Here is a 14,119-nt window from a genome sequence, read left to right on the forward strand (position 1 = left end):
GATTATGACTTGAGCTGAAATAAAGATTATCAAGGCTGCTTAGCTGACAAGCCACCCAGGTGCCCCTGTATTATTGTTGCCATGAATTTTAAGTGACACATATTTTAAATCTCACAATTTTAAAATTATTTTATACAACCACTATCCATTTATATTTACCTATATACTTGCTATTTTCTATGCATTTATTTACTTCTCACATGTCTGGCTTTCCACCTGGGACTATTTTCCTGGGACCTAAAGAATTGTCTTTAATATTTCCTTTAGTGTGGGTGACAAATAGTCTTACTTTTGGTTTCTAACTATCTTTAGTGGGTCCTCTTGGATACTTTTGTTGGGCATAAAGTTCTAGGTTGGCAGTTATTTACTTTTAGCCTGTTAAAACTATTCTGTTATCTTCCTGTTTTCATTGTTTCCATTGAGAAGTCTGCTGTAAGTCTCGTTGTTGTTCCTTTGACAATAATCTGTTTCTTATTCTCTCTGGCTGCTTGTAATATGTTTCTCTTTGCTTTAGTTTCTAGCAGTTTTATTTTGATTCATGTAGGCATGGATTTCTTTATATTTCTCATGGTTGAGTTTTCTAAGGGCTTCTTAAATCTGTAGCTTTATGTATTTAATTAGTTTTGGGAAAATCTCAGTCATTACCTCTTCAAACATTGCTTTTTTCCTATTCTCTGTCCTCTTTTTTAGGATTCCAGTTAGTTTCTTCCTTGTATTATTTCTCTCGTACCCTCTCTCTTGCCTTTTCCTCATTTAATCCTCTATGCTTCATTTTGCATATATTCTTCTGCCCTAACATGCAGTTCACTTCAGCTTTCTCTTGTGTGCTATCTGTGACTTCTTAAATTGAATATTATATTTTTTAGTTCTAGAGTTTCTGCTAATTTCTTTTTCCTGGTTTATAATTTTTCTGAAATTTTCAATTTTGTCTTTTATCTCCTTGAACATAATAAACACACTTATTTTTAAAGTTGGTGTCTAATAATAACAATATCTGGGAACCCTTTGAGAGCTTGTTTCTGTTGTCCATTGTTCTGCTGGGTTTTAGTCTTGTTATCTTTTCTTCTTAAGTAGTTATTTTTTGCTTTTTATAGCAGATGCATTTGCAAAGCTAATTGTGGAAATAACTTGAGATTTAGGATGATATCGTCCTCTAAGGAGGATTTACTTTACTTTTTTGGGAGTCTGGGAGCACTAGGACCTTGGAATTAATTTAATCCAATTTCAAGAATTGAAAATGACTCGAAGGTGAGCTACACTGTCTACAGAGGCCTGGATTTTTCTGGTTAATATTTTCTCCTATTGTACAATCCTTCAGCGTCCCATCCCAAAGATAAGGATTTTCGTGCGACATCTAAGTTGGCAAGTTCTGGACTCCAGTTCCTGATTTGTTAGCCATTTGATGATGCCACACCTGCCACTCAGCCTCTTAGTCTCTCTGCTGCCTGGTCTGGAGTTGGCTAACAGTCCAGAGGAAGAGCAGCTTCAGGCTCTGGGTTTACCTTCTGGGGCTCCATGTTCTACAGTTCCCAGCTTGCTAATTTTTCACTCTTTTGTAAACTATCTGATGCCTCCAGACAGATGATTTTTATATTTTCTGTAACCTGTATGTTTGTCCTCACTGGCAAGATTGGTGTGGATTACCTAGTCTCCCATGGTCCTCCTCCAATTTCCCCTCAATGTCAGATTTTTTTTCTTTATATATATATATATTTTTTTTTCTTCAAATTTCAGGGGGATAAAATGTCCCTTCTTCTTTCGAAAGCCAGCCCTTACTTGTGCAACTTGGTCTTCTTTCTCTCCATATTTATCTAGAATCATAAAGCATCTTCAGTCTCTCCCTTCATGCTGGGCCTTCCCCCTCTAAACATGTGCAACTATCCCCTATACACAAAAAATAAAGCCACGCTGAACCTAAACCTAAACCCTGCAGTTCTAGTCAATCACCAGACCATGCGGTGCTATTTTTGACGACAGTTTTTGCTAGAACAGTGTCTCAGTTTTTTTTTTTTTTTTCCAGAACTATGTTGACAAGTCTACTTAACTTAGTGTTCCCATCTTGATTGGTTCACTTGGCCAGATTAAGTTTACAAATCAGTGGAGAATAGTGGAGGATGGTTGGAAAAAAGAGATGAAAGAGGAAATTTATAAAGTTTTAAATTATGCAGTCCAGCATATAACTTTTTTCTATAAAGGTTTTCCCTCTCTTGCTCCTACTATTTCCCTCTCCTCCTTTTTAGTGTCAGAGTTTTAAAAAGAGTAATCTATTCTTGCTGTTTCTGAAACATACATTCTTATTTAAAGGTCACCAAAACATCCCAGCTGCCCACCTAGTGACCTTTTCTTGGTCCAAATTCTCCTTGATCTTTTTGCAGAATTTGTCATGGTTTCCACCTCTTTCTCTTAAATTTTCTCCTCCTTTTGGTTCTGAGATGCTTGACTTTCTGGGCTCCCCAGACTACTCCTTCCCATTTCATATTTCATTCTTTTTCTTCTTCCCCCAAAGTAGAACTTTCTGAGGCTCTTGGCTCTCTTCTTTTTTCCTCTTCTCATCATTGACTTTGCCTTTGTAAAGTTATGGCACACCTTTTTTTGTGCAAGGTCGCTCAGATCTAAATATCTGTCCCAAGCTTCTCTGCAGGCTTCCAGTTTTGCATTTCTGAATGACTGTCAGTGTCTTCTACCTGCATATCCTAGAAGTTCCACAAAAGTATTTTTAAAATCAAGCTCATATGGGGCCTCTGGGTGGCTCTCAGTTGAGCCTCTGACTCTTGTTTTTGGCTCAGGTCATGATCTGAGTGAGGGTTGTGAGATTGAGTCCTACATTGGGCTCTGCACACTGTGTGGAGGCTGCTAGAGATTCTCTCTCCCTCTGCTGCTCCCCCTGCTCACACACTCTCTCTTTTTCTCTCTCTCTCTAAAATAAATAAAATCTTAAAAAAATTGGGCTCATAATTTCTAACCATAAACTTCCTCTTCCTTCTGATTTTTCATTTATCAAACACACACCATGGCTACATCCCTATATCCACTTTCCCCACTACATTAAGCGACCTTCCCTCTATCTCTACTTGTTCAGACCCCACATAGCTTTGGAGGACCAGTTCAGTGCTCCCTCCTTCAAGAAACCATGGAGTAATGTGAAAAAAAGACTTCAACAGTGAGAGATATGGCTCAAATCCAGGCTCTGTCACCAACTTCTTTAGTCATAGATTTTTCTCATCCTTAAAAATGGGAACAAGACTGACTAATTCACAGGTTATTGAACAGATTAGATGAGTTATTTATGAATATAGTCCATTTCTTTTACTTGTTCCTTAAGAGTAAGATTCATTTCTGATTAACATGGCTCAAGTACTTATTAGTTATCAGATGAATGGATTAATATTGTGCAGTTTGCCAAACAGCATGGTGCCGATGTCAGCATTTTATTCATCAGTTCAAAAGGTCGAACCCACTTTATTTTGTTCACTTGAACGCTGCTTGATTATATGCAGTCGCTACTTTGATACTTTTATTTCTATCCAGTTTAGTGGCTTGGTGTCGTGTCACAGAGCTGCTAAGATTGGTGAGATAATCATGGGCCTTCAGAGCCACCGTAGCCTCCATCTGTCGTTGCCTTCACAAGGGAGGTTCGGATAATTGTCTAGTGGGTTGAATCGTGTAGATAGCTGGCCTTGGCTGGAAAGGTTCCCAAAGCCCATCACCTCATTTTATTCTTGCTTAATTTATGCAGATAATTGCTTCAACTCTTCACTTCTCCTGATCTTTATCAAAGAGCCCATTGGGTCCCAGCAGCCATCTGTTTGTACTCCCCTGGTCTCGTGTCTCTTTTTGACCTCCTTAAAGGTGGGTGAGGCTGGCATTGGAAAACCAGCACTCAGCCGGGAAGTGGCCCTTTTCCAAGAGTTCATCAGGCCCAGTACACCTGTCTGCCGGGGTGGACATGCCAAGCACTCATCTCCCTCCTGGCCCATCAGATACAGCTGAATACGTTTGGCTGAAGCTCCCGCAATTTGGTGTTGCATTTTCTGCTTTCAGCTGAGTGTAGACCACCTGGTTGGAGCTTGGCTCACCCACCTCCTTGTTCCCTTGGCTGGGAGTGTCTGGCAGCCAGGGTATCTTAGCTCCTTTCTGCCTTCCCTGCTCGTCACCGTTAGGTAGGCCCTGGATGGGAAGGAGAAATGGAGGTGAGGCGTGTATGAGTGTGTGGTGGAGCTGCCGTAGAGTAACTGGGAAGGTTCTTACCGCGGCCAGTCTAGCAGGCTGAATAATGGCCCTAACGTTATCAGGCCCGAATCCTGGAACCTGTAAATGTTACCTTATCTTGAAAAAAAGTACTCTGCAGATAGGACTAGGTTAAGGATCTTTAGATGGAGGGATTCCAGATTATCTAGGTGATCCCTAAATGCCATTGCTGGTGTCCTTATAAAAGAAATAAAGGGGGGAATTTCACACACACACACACACGCGCGCGCACGAAATGGGAAATCAGAGGCAACAATTGGAGTGACGTAGCTTTAAACCAATGGCTGGCAGCCACCAGAAATTGGAAGAGGCCCAGGCCAGATTCTCCCCTAGAGCCTCCCGCGGGGGCGTAATCCTGCTTACACCTTGACTTTGGCCCAGCGTACTGCTTTTGGACTTTGGGACTCCAGAACAGTGAGAAAGTAGCTTTAACGGTTATTCACTATCACGTGTGTGGCATGTGCTGATCTGTTACAGCGGCCCCAGGAGCCCAGCGCAGCCAGTAACGACCATGCAGAGGCAATCACTGTAAGGTCACTTCTAGGTTGGAAGCCCCCAGCCTGCAAACCCATATCTGGGGTGCTCCAGATGCCATGTCAGAGTAAGTGAGCAAATCTTTTATCAAGCAACACTTTGATCTGTGTTCAGCCGCAGAGCACGGAAGCCACGCTCATTACCTTAAGCAGAAAGAGATTCTTTGCGAGCCATTTGAAGGCTAGTGGAATGGTTGGGAGGGAGGTTCTAGGCCAAGCTTTCAGGGATGAGTCACTAAGGGATGCTGCTCTTGCCATTGCCAGGCAGCTGGCCGCTCAGCTCCAAAGCTGCCCTATCCGTCACTCTCATCTGTTCCTCCAAACTGGATGCCTTACGCCGCACTTCTCTCCCCCACAGAACCCAGTTTCAAATGCAAGTCTTGTGTGACTTCCTGTTACTTGAGGAATTTAAATTACAACTGGGACTTTAGTTCCAGAGGAGTCTGGGGAATGTGATTTTTTAGCTTTCCAGCTTCTGTATTATAGATAGGTAACTCCCTGTGGGGATGGATTTTGCAATCCTGATGCCATGGGCACTGAGCCAATCCATGATTTCTTTTCTTTTATAAAGATTTTATTTATTTATTTAATTGACAGAGAGAGAGAGAGAGAGAGAGAAGCAGCGAGAGAGGGGGGACTCAAGCAGAGGGAGTGGGAGAGGGAGAAGCAGGTTTCCCGTGGAGCTGGGAGCCCAAGACGGGGCTCAATCCCAGGACCCGGGGATCATGACCTGAGGCAAAGGCAGATGCTCCACATACTGGGGCACCCAGGTGCCCCTAATCTGGGAATATGGGATTTCTAACACAAGCACTTACTATGTGCTGAGCACTGCTCTCTGCCAACAAGGCAGAGACTCTGGGCTCAAGGAACTTACTACACATGAGTGTAAGTTGCTAAGATGTAAGATGTAAGATGCTAAGTTCATCGACAGTGATATCACAGACAGGCAAACCTTTGGGTCCAGAGCTCTGCCCTAAAATGAATATCACATTAAAGGGAATCATATGAAATTTTTAGTTCCCCAGTACATATAAAAGTTATGTTTATACCCTACTGTAGTCTATTAAGTGTGCAATAGCATTATGTCTAAAAAAGTACATACCTTAATTAAAAAATTGTTTATTGCTAAAAAATGCTCACCATCATTTGTGCTTTCAGTAAATTGTAATCACAGATCACAGATCACTCTAACAAACCTAACAATAACGAAAAAATTTGAGATCTTGCTAGAATTGCCAAAATGTGACACAGAGACTCGGTGAGAAAACACTATTGGAAACAAATGGTGCCAATGGACTTGTTTGACGCAGGGTTGCCACAGACCTTCAGTTAATAATAAAACAAAGCAATATCTGCAAAGCACAATAAAGCAGAGTGCAATAAAATGAGGTATGTCTGTACTGGTAAGTGCTATAAGGAAGATAGAGTGGGGTAATGATCTGATGGCTAGGGAGGGAGTGTTGGTTCCTTTAGTTAGAATGGTCAGAAAGGGTCTCTCTCTCTCTCCTTTTTCTTTTTAAGATTTATTTATTGAGAGAGAGAGAGAGATTGAGAGCGCGTACAAGGGGGAGGAGCAGAAGGAGAGGGAGAAAGAGAATCTCCAGCAGACTCCCTGCTGACCATGGAATCTGCTGCGGGGCTTGATCCCATGACCCTGAGATCATGGCCTGAGCCAAAACCAAGAGTTGGATGCTTAACTGACTGAGCATCCATGTACCCCAGAGATGAGATCATCTTGGATTAAGGTGGGCCCTAAGTCCAATGAAGAGAAAGAGGACTGAATGGGGATTCTTAGGTGTGTGACTTACACCACTGGTATGATTTATTGAGACGGGGGGAGGGTTGGGGGGCTTGGGGAGCTGAGCTGGGACTGAGACCCAACACCCTGGTCATGCAGAGTTTGAGATGCCTAAATGCAGATGCTGAGCTAGGCTGCCGGGCCGCACTAGTCTAGGGCTTCAGGGAGAAACGAGCACAGGGATAAAATTTGAAAGTCATCAGCATGTAGGTGATGTTTAAAGTCTTGAGATTAGATGAGGCCGTACAGATGGAAGAGAGAAGAGTTGATGTCAGAACTTCGAAGTGTTCCAAGACTATTTAGAGGTCTGGCAGAGACAGAGGGGTCTGAAAAACCACAGGGAGTGGGGTAGGGGAAATGCTAGACATGGGAGGGATTGTAGAAGTCACCTAAGAAAGGGTTTCTAGAGTGGAGGGAGCCTCACCATGGGCTTCACGTCGGTCTTTGGTGACCTATTTCAGGAAGGAGCTGGAGGCAAGACCTTGGCTGGAGCAGTTGAAAGAGACCATGGTGGTGCGAGGAGGCAGTGGCGGCAAGTCTGCACAACTCTTTGGAGAAGTCTCTCTCTGAAAGGAAGGATGGGAATGGGTCAGTTGCTGGGCGGGGAGAAGATGTGGGATCAAGGGAGAAAGGGGGTAATGGCAAAAGGATCCTTGAGGAGTTGGGGGTAAGTCAAGGGATGAGTGGTGGTGTTGGCGTTGGGCAGCTCAGGGGCAACTGTTCTGTTTTATTTCCTTTTTTTTCTTTTAGTTCATTATTAAATTTAAATTCATATAGCGTATTATTAGTTTCAGAGGTAGAGTTTAGCGATTCATCAGTTGCATGTAACACCCAGTGCTCATGACTTCCTGAGCCCTCCTTCATGCCCATCCCCCAGTTACCCCATCCCCCCACCATTCTCCCCTCCAACAACCTTGTATCCCTCTCTGATTTTGCCGTATTTTATTTTTCCTTTCTCCTGTGATCCTCTGTTTTGTTTCTAAATTCCACATGAGTGAAATCATACGGTACAAGAGTGAAGGGAGAATAAATAATGACCCTGCTAAAAATTCAGACACAAGAATTGACCATAAAATATCCAATCCCCCCCCATTTTCCTGATTTTGAACACATAAACACTGGAAGGGAGGAATACCCTTCGAATGCAACCAACTGCCCATTGGCTGTCATGCAGGACTCTGGAACCATCTGTCTTGTAAGTACTGACTCAGGCTCCACACGCATCTCTAACAGGTTCTAGCTCATCATTGCTTCTGCTTCTCCTTCTTGCACTTTCATTTTCAAAATATGAGAAAAAAAATCTGAAGCCTTTGATGGCACATAATCATGATGAGAAGATGGCCATTTTCTTTGCTTCAAAATCGCAAAGAATTGTTTTCAATTTAAGATGATCAATCCAACAAGTTTCTATATTTCCTTTTAGCCACCTCTGTTTGTACACCTGCTTCCAACATTTATCCCCTCAAGGACATTCCCAGGGCATAGACATCATAGAAGATGAAAGAACACTGCCAAACACCTTGTGAGCAAACAAAATGGTCCAAGATCTTGGGATAAAATATTGCAGGATGAACTCTTCCCAGTGGAATGACTGGCAGAACGAGAACACCAACGTTCTTTTGGTCCTTGGCAATATATCATCCACCCATCAGAGTTTGAGTTGGAAAACATTTGTTGAACATATTGCTCTCTGAATACTTATGGCCTGAGATTTCACTGACATGATCAATTTCATCATTGTCATTAAGAATCTCAGGTTCTCCTGTCTCTGCCTTCATCATCTTCTTCTTCTTTTTTTTTTTTATTAAAGATTTTATTTATTTATTTGACAGTCAGAGGTCACAGGCAGGCAGAGAGAGAGAGAGAGAGAGAGAGAGAGAGGAGGAAGCAGGCTCCCTGCTGAGCAGAGAGCCTGATGTGGGGCTTGATCCCAGGACCCTGGGATCATAACCTGAGCTGAAGACAGAGGCTTTAACCCACTGAGCCACCCAGGCACCCCTCTGCCTTCATCTTCTGATTCATCTAAGAATTGTGAACAGCTTTCTTTTTTTTCTCTTTGCCATTATCGACAGAAAGCAAAAAATTATGAATTTTCAACAGTGTTCAATGCGAGCTACAAAGATGGCATCTCCAGCATTCCTTATACGCTCTTGAAGATGATGCCATACTTTTGCCCCCTGGACAGGAAGGCTAAGAATGATGCAGTTGTGATGATCTATCTCACTATTGCATCGTCCCGCTGATCCAGGTCACTGTACCCTTCTTGTTCAGAAGAATTCACGAGTATCCATGAAATAGCAAACATGTTTCAAAATATGGGAAAATTAACCCAAAGTCCCCAAATGTAACTTAGATGTATTAAAGGGTCAAATGGTTGCATAGAGAGTAATTGGAAGACAGACTGACTCTTTCTCCTTTAAGAAGAGTAGTCACTTCTTTGGAAAACCTCTAATAAAAGTCAAGCAGTATCAGTTCTTACAAATAGAACTGCTCAGAAAAGAAACTTGAAAATTAAAATTGGACCTAACATATCCCGACGAGAGTTTTCACCCATATTTTGACCCATAGACAATCTCTTAAAACTTCCTATGAGTTAACATGTTTTTCCTTTTTGAGGGGTATTTGATAAGTGATTTGGAGTAAAACATCTTTTATAGATTAGTGTATTCTTAGTTTTTAATTGAAAGTTTATTTTTATGTAATCTTTAAAATGATACTCACGATATGTGTCCTTTGTTTGCTTAGTGGCACACAGCCCTTAGATTGAGGTGAATTATTTGAGAAAAGATGTGAATCACAGTGAATAGAAAAAACCATCTTATGATTTTATTTTAGTTCCTCTCTCTCTATACACACACACATGATATATGATTATTTTACAACATTATAACAAAAAATAGGCAAAAACTATTTTATTTTCTTGATGTGAATGCTTAATTTTGTACTGAAACTGGACTATATTTATAATTTTTGACATTTTAATTCTAAAGGACAAGATGAGACATGGGATTTAAGCTACTCTGAAATACAAATTTTTTTTTGCTCACCAATAAAAAATCAGGGAGACCTGGGGGACTCAGCTGGTTGGGCATCTGATTCTTGGTTTCAGCTCAGGTCATGGTCTCAGGGTTGGGGAGTCAAGTCCCACATCAGGTTCCGTGTTGGGCGTGGACTCTGCTTGGGATTCTCTCTCTTTCTCTTTTCCCCTCTGGTCTTCCTCCTCTCTCTCTGAGAACAAAACCCACCAAATTGGATATAATTATGTATATAAATGTGTATTTTTTCTTTTAAACTTGTATTTTTGAAGTACTGGAAATCTGGATGTGGAAAATAATCCAGAGCTAAATTTGCAAAATTATTACCATTTTGTGCTTCCTGCTAATATGCTCCATGTAACTCATCATCAGTTTCTTATGCTTCTTGTCTACCAGCGATGCTCCAATGTGGGTATAAAATAAACAATAGATGACAGGGAACTAAAGCAATTAAAGAGGGCACATGGTTGAGTCAGCAGAGGGCACTGGGAGTGAGGGGTTGGGGCAAAAGCAGACTCATCCATCTCTTAATGGATTTGTCTCAAAGAGGGAAGTGTGAAATAATTAATTTGTTGACTTGAAAAAAGTGAAAATAGACACGAATGCTCTTGGCTTTTTTTAATGATCCCAACCCCTGGGGCAGCTTTGAGAGATGTTTGCGAATCCGTGGATGGGCTGTGCGGGCCTGGCTCATCCCAGCGTGTGAGAGCTGGCCTCTGCTCACTGGGTATGTGGGACATGCCCTGGCTCACTCTTCCCCTCTGGGGTTCCTTTGTGTAGACTCCTTGCAAACCGTCAACCTTTCATTTGCTCTTGCCCCAAAACAGATTTCTGTTTCTAAGACTGTAACTCAACTTACATGACTGTATATTGAGTGTAGAATAGTCTCGTGTGGTCAGCCGTATATTTTCAGAAATGGCTTAGAATGGCTTCCCCTAGAGGCTAATGTTCTGGTGTCCATGTTGACATTCCATTGGCTTTGGATCCAGAGGCTGACATTTTCATTCTTCATCCACAGGATCTAGGAGGTGCATCCTCTGGGGGTGCTGAATCCTCCTGGGTCCCGAGTTGCCAGCAGTGGGGAGAGAGGTGGAGTGCACCTAGGGGGACAACCATAGATCATCACAGCCCCTGGGCTGCTTTGGAGAAAGCATGGTGGAAGGTGCTAGTACATGGGCATCCCTTCTCATTGGGTGGGTCCACCAGGCAAGTGGGGCCACACCCTCAGCCCCTTTTCTTTGGAACCATGGGATATGCCCACGGCCAACAGAGCCTTCCCCGGGCACCTGGCTGCAGAGGAAGGGCATCCCTCAAACTCGCCTGCCCTTGGAAATTGACTCAGACATGGAGGTGTTTTGCCAAGGTCAACAGCTTCTTTACCATGTGCCCAGGGGCCCTAACAGTGAGCAGGAGAGACAAGAGGACAGGAGAAAGAAAAGGAGGAAATAGGACAGGAAAAAAAAAAAAAGAGAGAGAGAGAGAGAGAACATCAAGAGGAATGAGACATGGTGGAAGCTATGCACTGGGAGTGATTTCTTGTGGGGGGTCATCACCTTCTAGGCTGGACTCAACCTCTGTGTGTTCTGGATAGTGAGTGCCAGGCAGAAGGTGCGTGGAGAATCAGGAGAGAGCCCACTGATTTGGCACGCTCTGGGGACTAGTGGCCGGACAAGAGCAGGGGGATTGGGAAAGCAAGCTCTGCAAGGCAGATACTGGGTGCTGGTGGCTCATTGCTGAATGCCAAATGCCCGGGAACAGCGCCCCACATGTCCTGGGCATGTGGTACACATGTGTGGGAAATGTTCTCTTCTGCACGGAGCCCGGTGAGCCCTGAAGGAATGCGGTTGGGTCTGCAGTGGTCCCTGTGTTCTGGTGGCTCCAGAGGAGAGAAGTCCCCCCTGCCCCCTGAGGCCACATAGTCAGGGATCACCTGTGGCCATGGGACAGTCATCCCCCGCTGGACTACCCACCTGGGGCGGCCAGAAGGAGTGACCAGTGGGCAGATCAGCCCTGAGATGCACTGGTGACAGCCGTCTTGGCCAGCACACACTCAAGTACTTCCTCACCTTGTAGAGAGTGATGATGAACTAAAATGAAAAGTGAATAGTGACATTACCGAGGCTCTGTGGAGCCCCCTGTGAGTGAGAACGCAGGTGAATGGAGCTCTGCCCATGGACTGGCTTGGTGGCTCTTCCAGGTGGGAGCCCTGGGAGGCATGGGTGAGGCTGGGGAGGGGGCAGGGGCAGCTGGAGAGCTCCCCTCAGAACTCCCCTGAGGCAGCATGTCCGCTCTCCCTTGCCACAGCTGTGCTGGGAGTAGGACTGTTATAGGAGCTTCTGGCAAAAGCCAGGCAGGAGTCTAGGAATCTCAGGGTCTCTAGGATACGGAGTAGGTTCCTTCCCTTAGGGTTCTGTGTATGTCTCCAGAGCAGGTGAAGATAAATGACAGTGGTCTGGTATTTGGTCTGGGGTTGGGGTTTCCAAAAGGCTTGATTTACTGTATAAAGTCCAGTCAATGAAAACCGATATAGAAACAAGGTGCTTACTTGGCATTTATAAACCAAATGGTTTGGAAAGCCACAGTATGTCTCCCTACTGCATGGATTCAACTTCCTTACATATTCTGAGCACTCTCTATGTTCAGGGATGCCATGTACAGATGTGCAGTTAGTGCACTGCACAAAGGTTCTGGGCTTGGCCCAGGGTGTGACCTGTGGGAAGGTGGAATGTGAATGGGTACTGAAATCCTGATTGTGATTTCCTGCTGGATGTGCCATGGGGCTGCCTTCACATGAAAAGGGGCACCTTTTTCTTTGCATAAGGGTATGGTTCTGCAGAGCTGTCATACAGGCTAGTAGGCCCCTGAAGACTTGGTTGGGGGTGGGGCTGGCTCTTCCCCAGGCTGTGCTAAGGTGTTGAGGATACGACAATGAGGAAGATGGAATCCCTTCCCTCCACTACATACTGACTTCTGGAAAGATTTAGACACCTAAACCATCAATTGCAATCCTACCACTCTTCTTTTCTTTCCCATCATATTCCTTTCTGATTTGTTGGAATGGTAGCCAGCTGTTAGTAATCTTGGAAGGGATAAAGTGCTCGTAGGAAGGCCCCAGAGTCTGTTTGGGGGAATTTGGCCCTTGTTTACTGTTGGTAGGAATGGCCCACGGTCCATGTGAGCCCAGCCCATGTGAGACTGAAGCGGGGTTCTTTCTATAAATACACTGGCTTTATGGCAGTCAAAGAGCAGAGCCCACATTCCCCAGGGCTTGGGGGCCTGACTCCACGAGGAAGCTGCAGGGAACACTGGAGTCACTTGGTTGGCCAGACACGGAAGGAAAATCCCCAGCTAAGCCAACGAGCCAGGCCAGTCCTCCCCAAGCTGACTCTCCATCCCAGTGATGACTGGCTTTGGGTATGCTGTGTAGACCTTCCTGAGAGAATAAATCTAACCAAACCTGATACCCGATGGTTGGGCATCCAGAGAAGCCAAACAGAGTGTATGTCATCCTCGCAGAGACTCCTGTCCCAATGATATGAAGGTCACCCCACGTAGGAGTGGGGCAGCCGGGTGGCCGGCAGTCCCAGAGCCGGCCGTTGTAAGCCTCTTCACCGGGAGGACAGGTGACTCCGGCAGCTCCAGCCTGGGATGGAGCCCCGACGGCAGACCTCGGTCAGACAGAGACATATGGGGTGAGCAGGCTGATGTGGGCCTGGGTTCCTCCTCCCGCTCTGTGGGCTTCCGCGCCATGGATGTGGATGGTGTGAGCTGGGACAGCTCTAGGTTGGCATCTGGGCCCTTATATGTGTCTGCACAGGAGGCTGTGGAGGGGCCAGGGTGGGCCCAGGGGTGGCGGCGCCTCCTAAGAACACAGGGCAGAGCGGCTGGGTCAAACCGGGTGGATGGATGTGCCACAGACCGGGTGGGTGTGGGAGGCAGGCCCTGGAGAGGAACCACTTCCTGAGGCCCTGAGGGTCTGTAGGGGGCCCCGGGCAGCTCCCCAGGAGCAGGGCTGTTAGAGGCTAGTTCCCATGGGTCTCCTAGGCTTTCGTCTTCCACAGACGCTCTCAAAGAGAGCCGGAAAGGGAGCCCACCCTTCATCTGACCCTCCCGACTGCTGTGGGAGGGAGGCCGCAGTACTCTCCTGTGTGGTGGCTGAGGAAGCAGGCTCAGAGGTGAGGTAACCTTTTGTGGACCGGACAGCCAAGCCAGGCAGGCCCTGCAGGTGGGGAACTCAGAGGGCCAGAGCACACGTCATTTTTACCAAGGAGTGAGGCTGAGCCCTGCGCTGGGGTGGGGTGGGGCTCTCGATGCGAGGCCTTGGCTACTCCTGTCAGGACTCCTCTCCCCTGCTCCCTTGGGCACAGGAAGGTGGAGAACAAGCAACACCACATCCCCCTCTCTTCTACGAAGCCACCCTGACCCTCCGGCTCCACGTAGCTGCTCGTTCCCCAAACTCCTCTGAATCATGGCAGCCCCTCCTAGTCACCTCCGCACCAAGGAAT

Source organism: Mustela nigripes, chromosome 4, assembly GCF_022355385.1.
Source record: "Mustela nigripes isolate SB6536 chromosome 4, MUSNIG.SB6536, whole genome shotgun sequence".
Taxonomy (NCBI): domain Eukaryota; kingdom Metazoa; phylum Chordata; class Mammalia; order Carnivora; family Mustelidae; genus Mustela; species Mustela nigripes.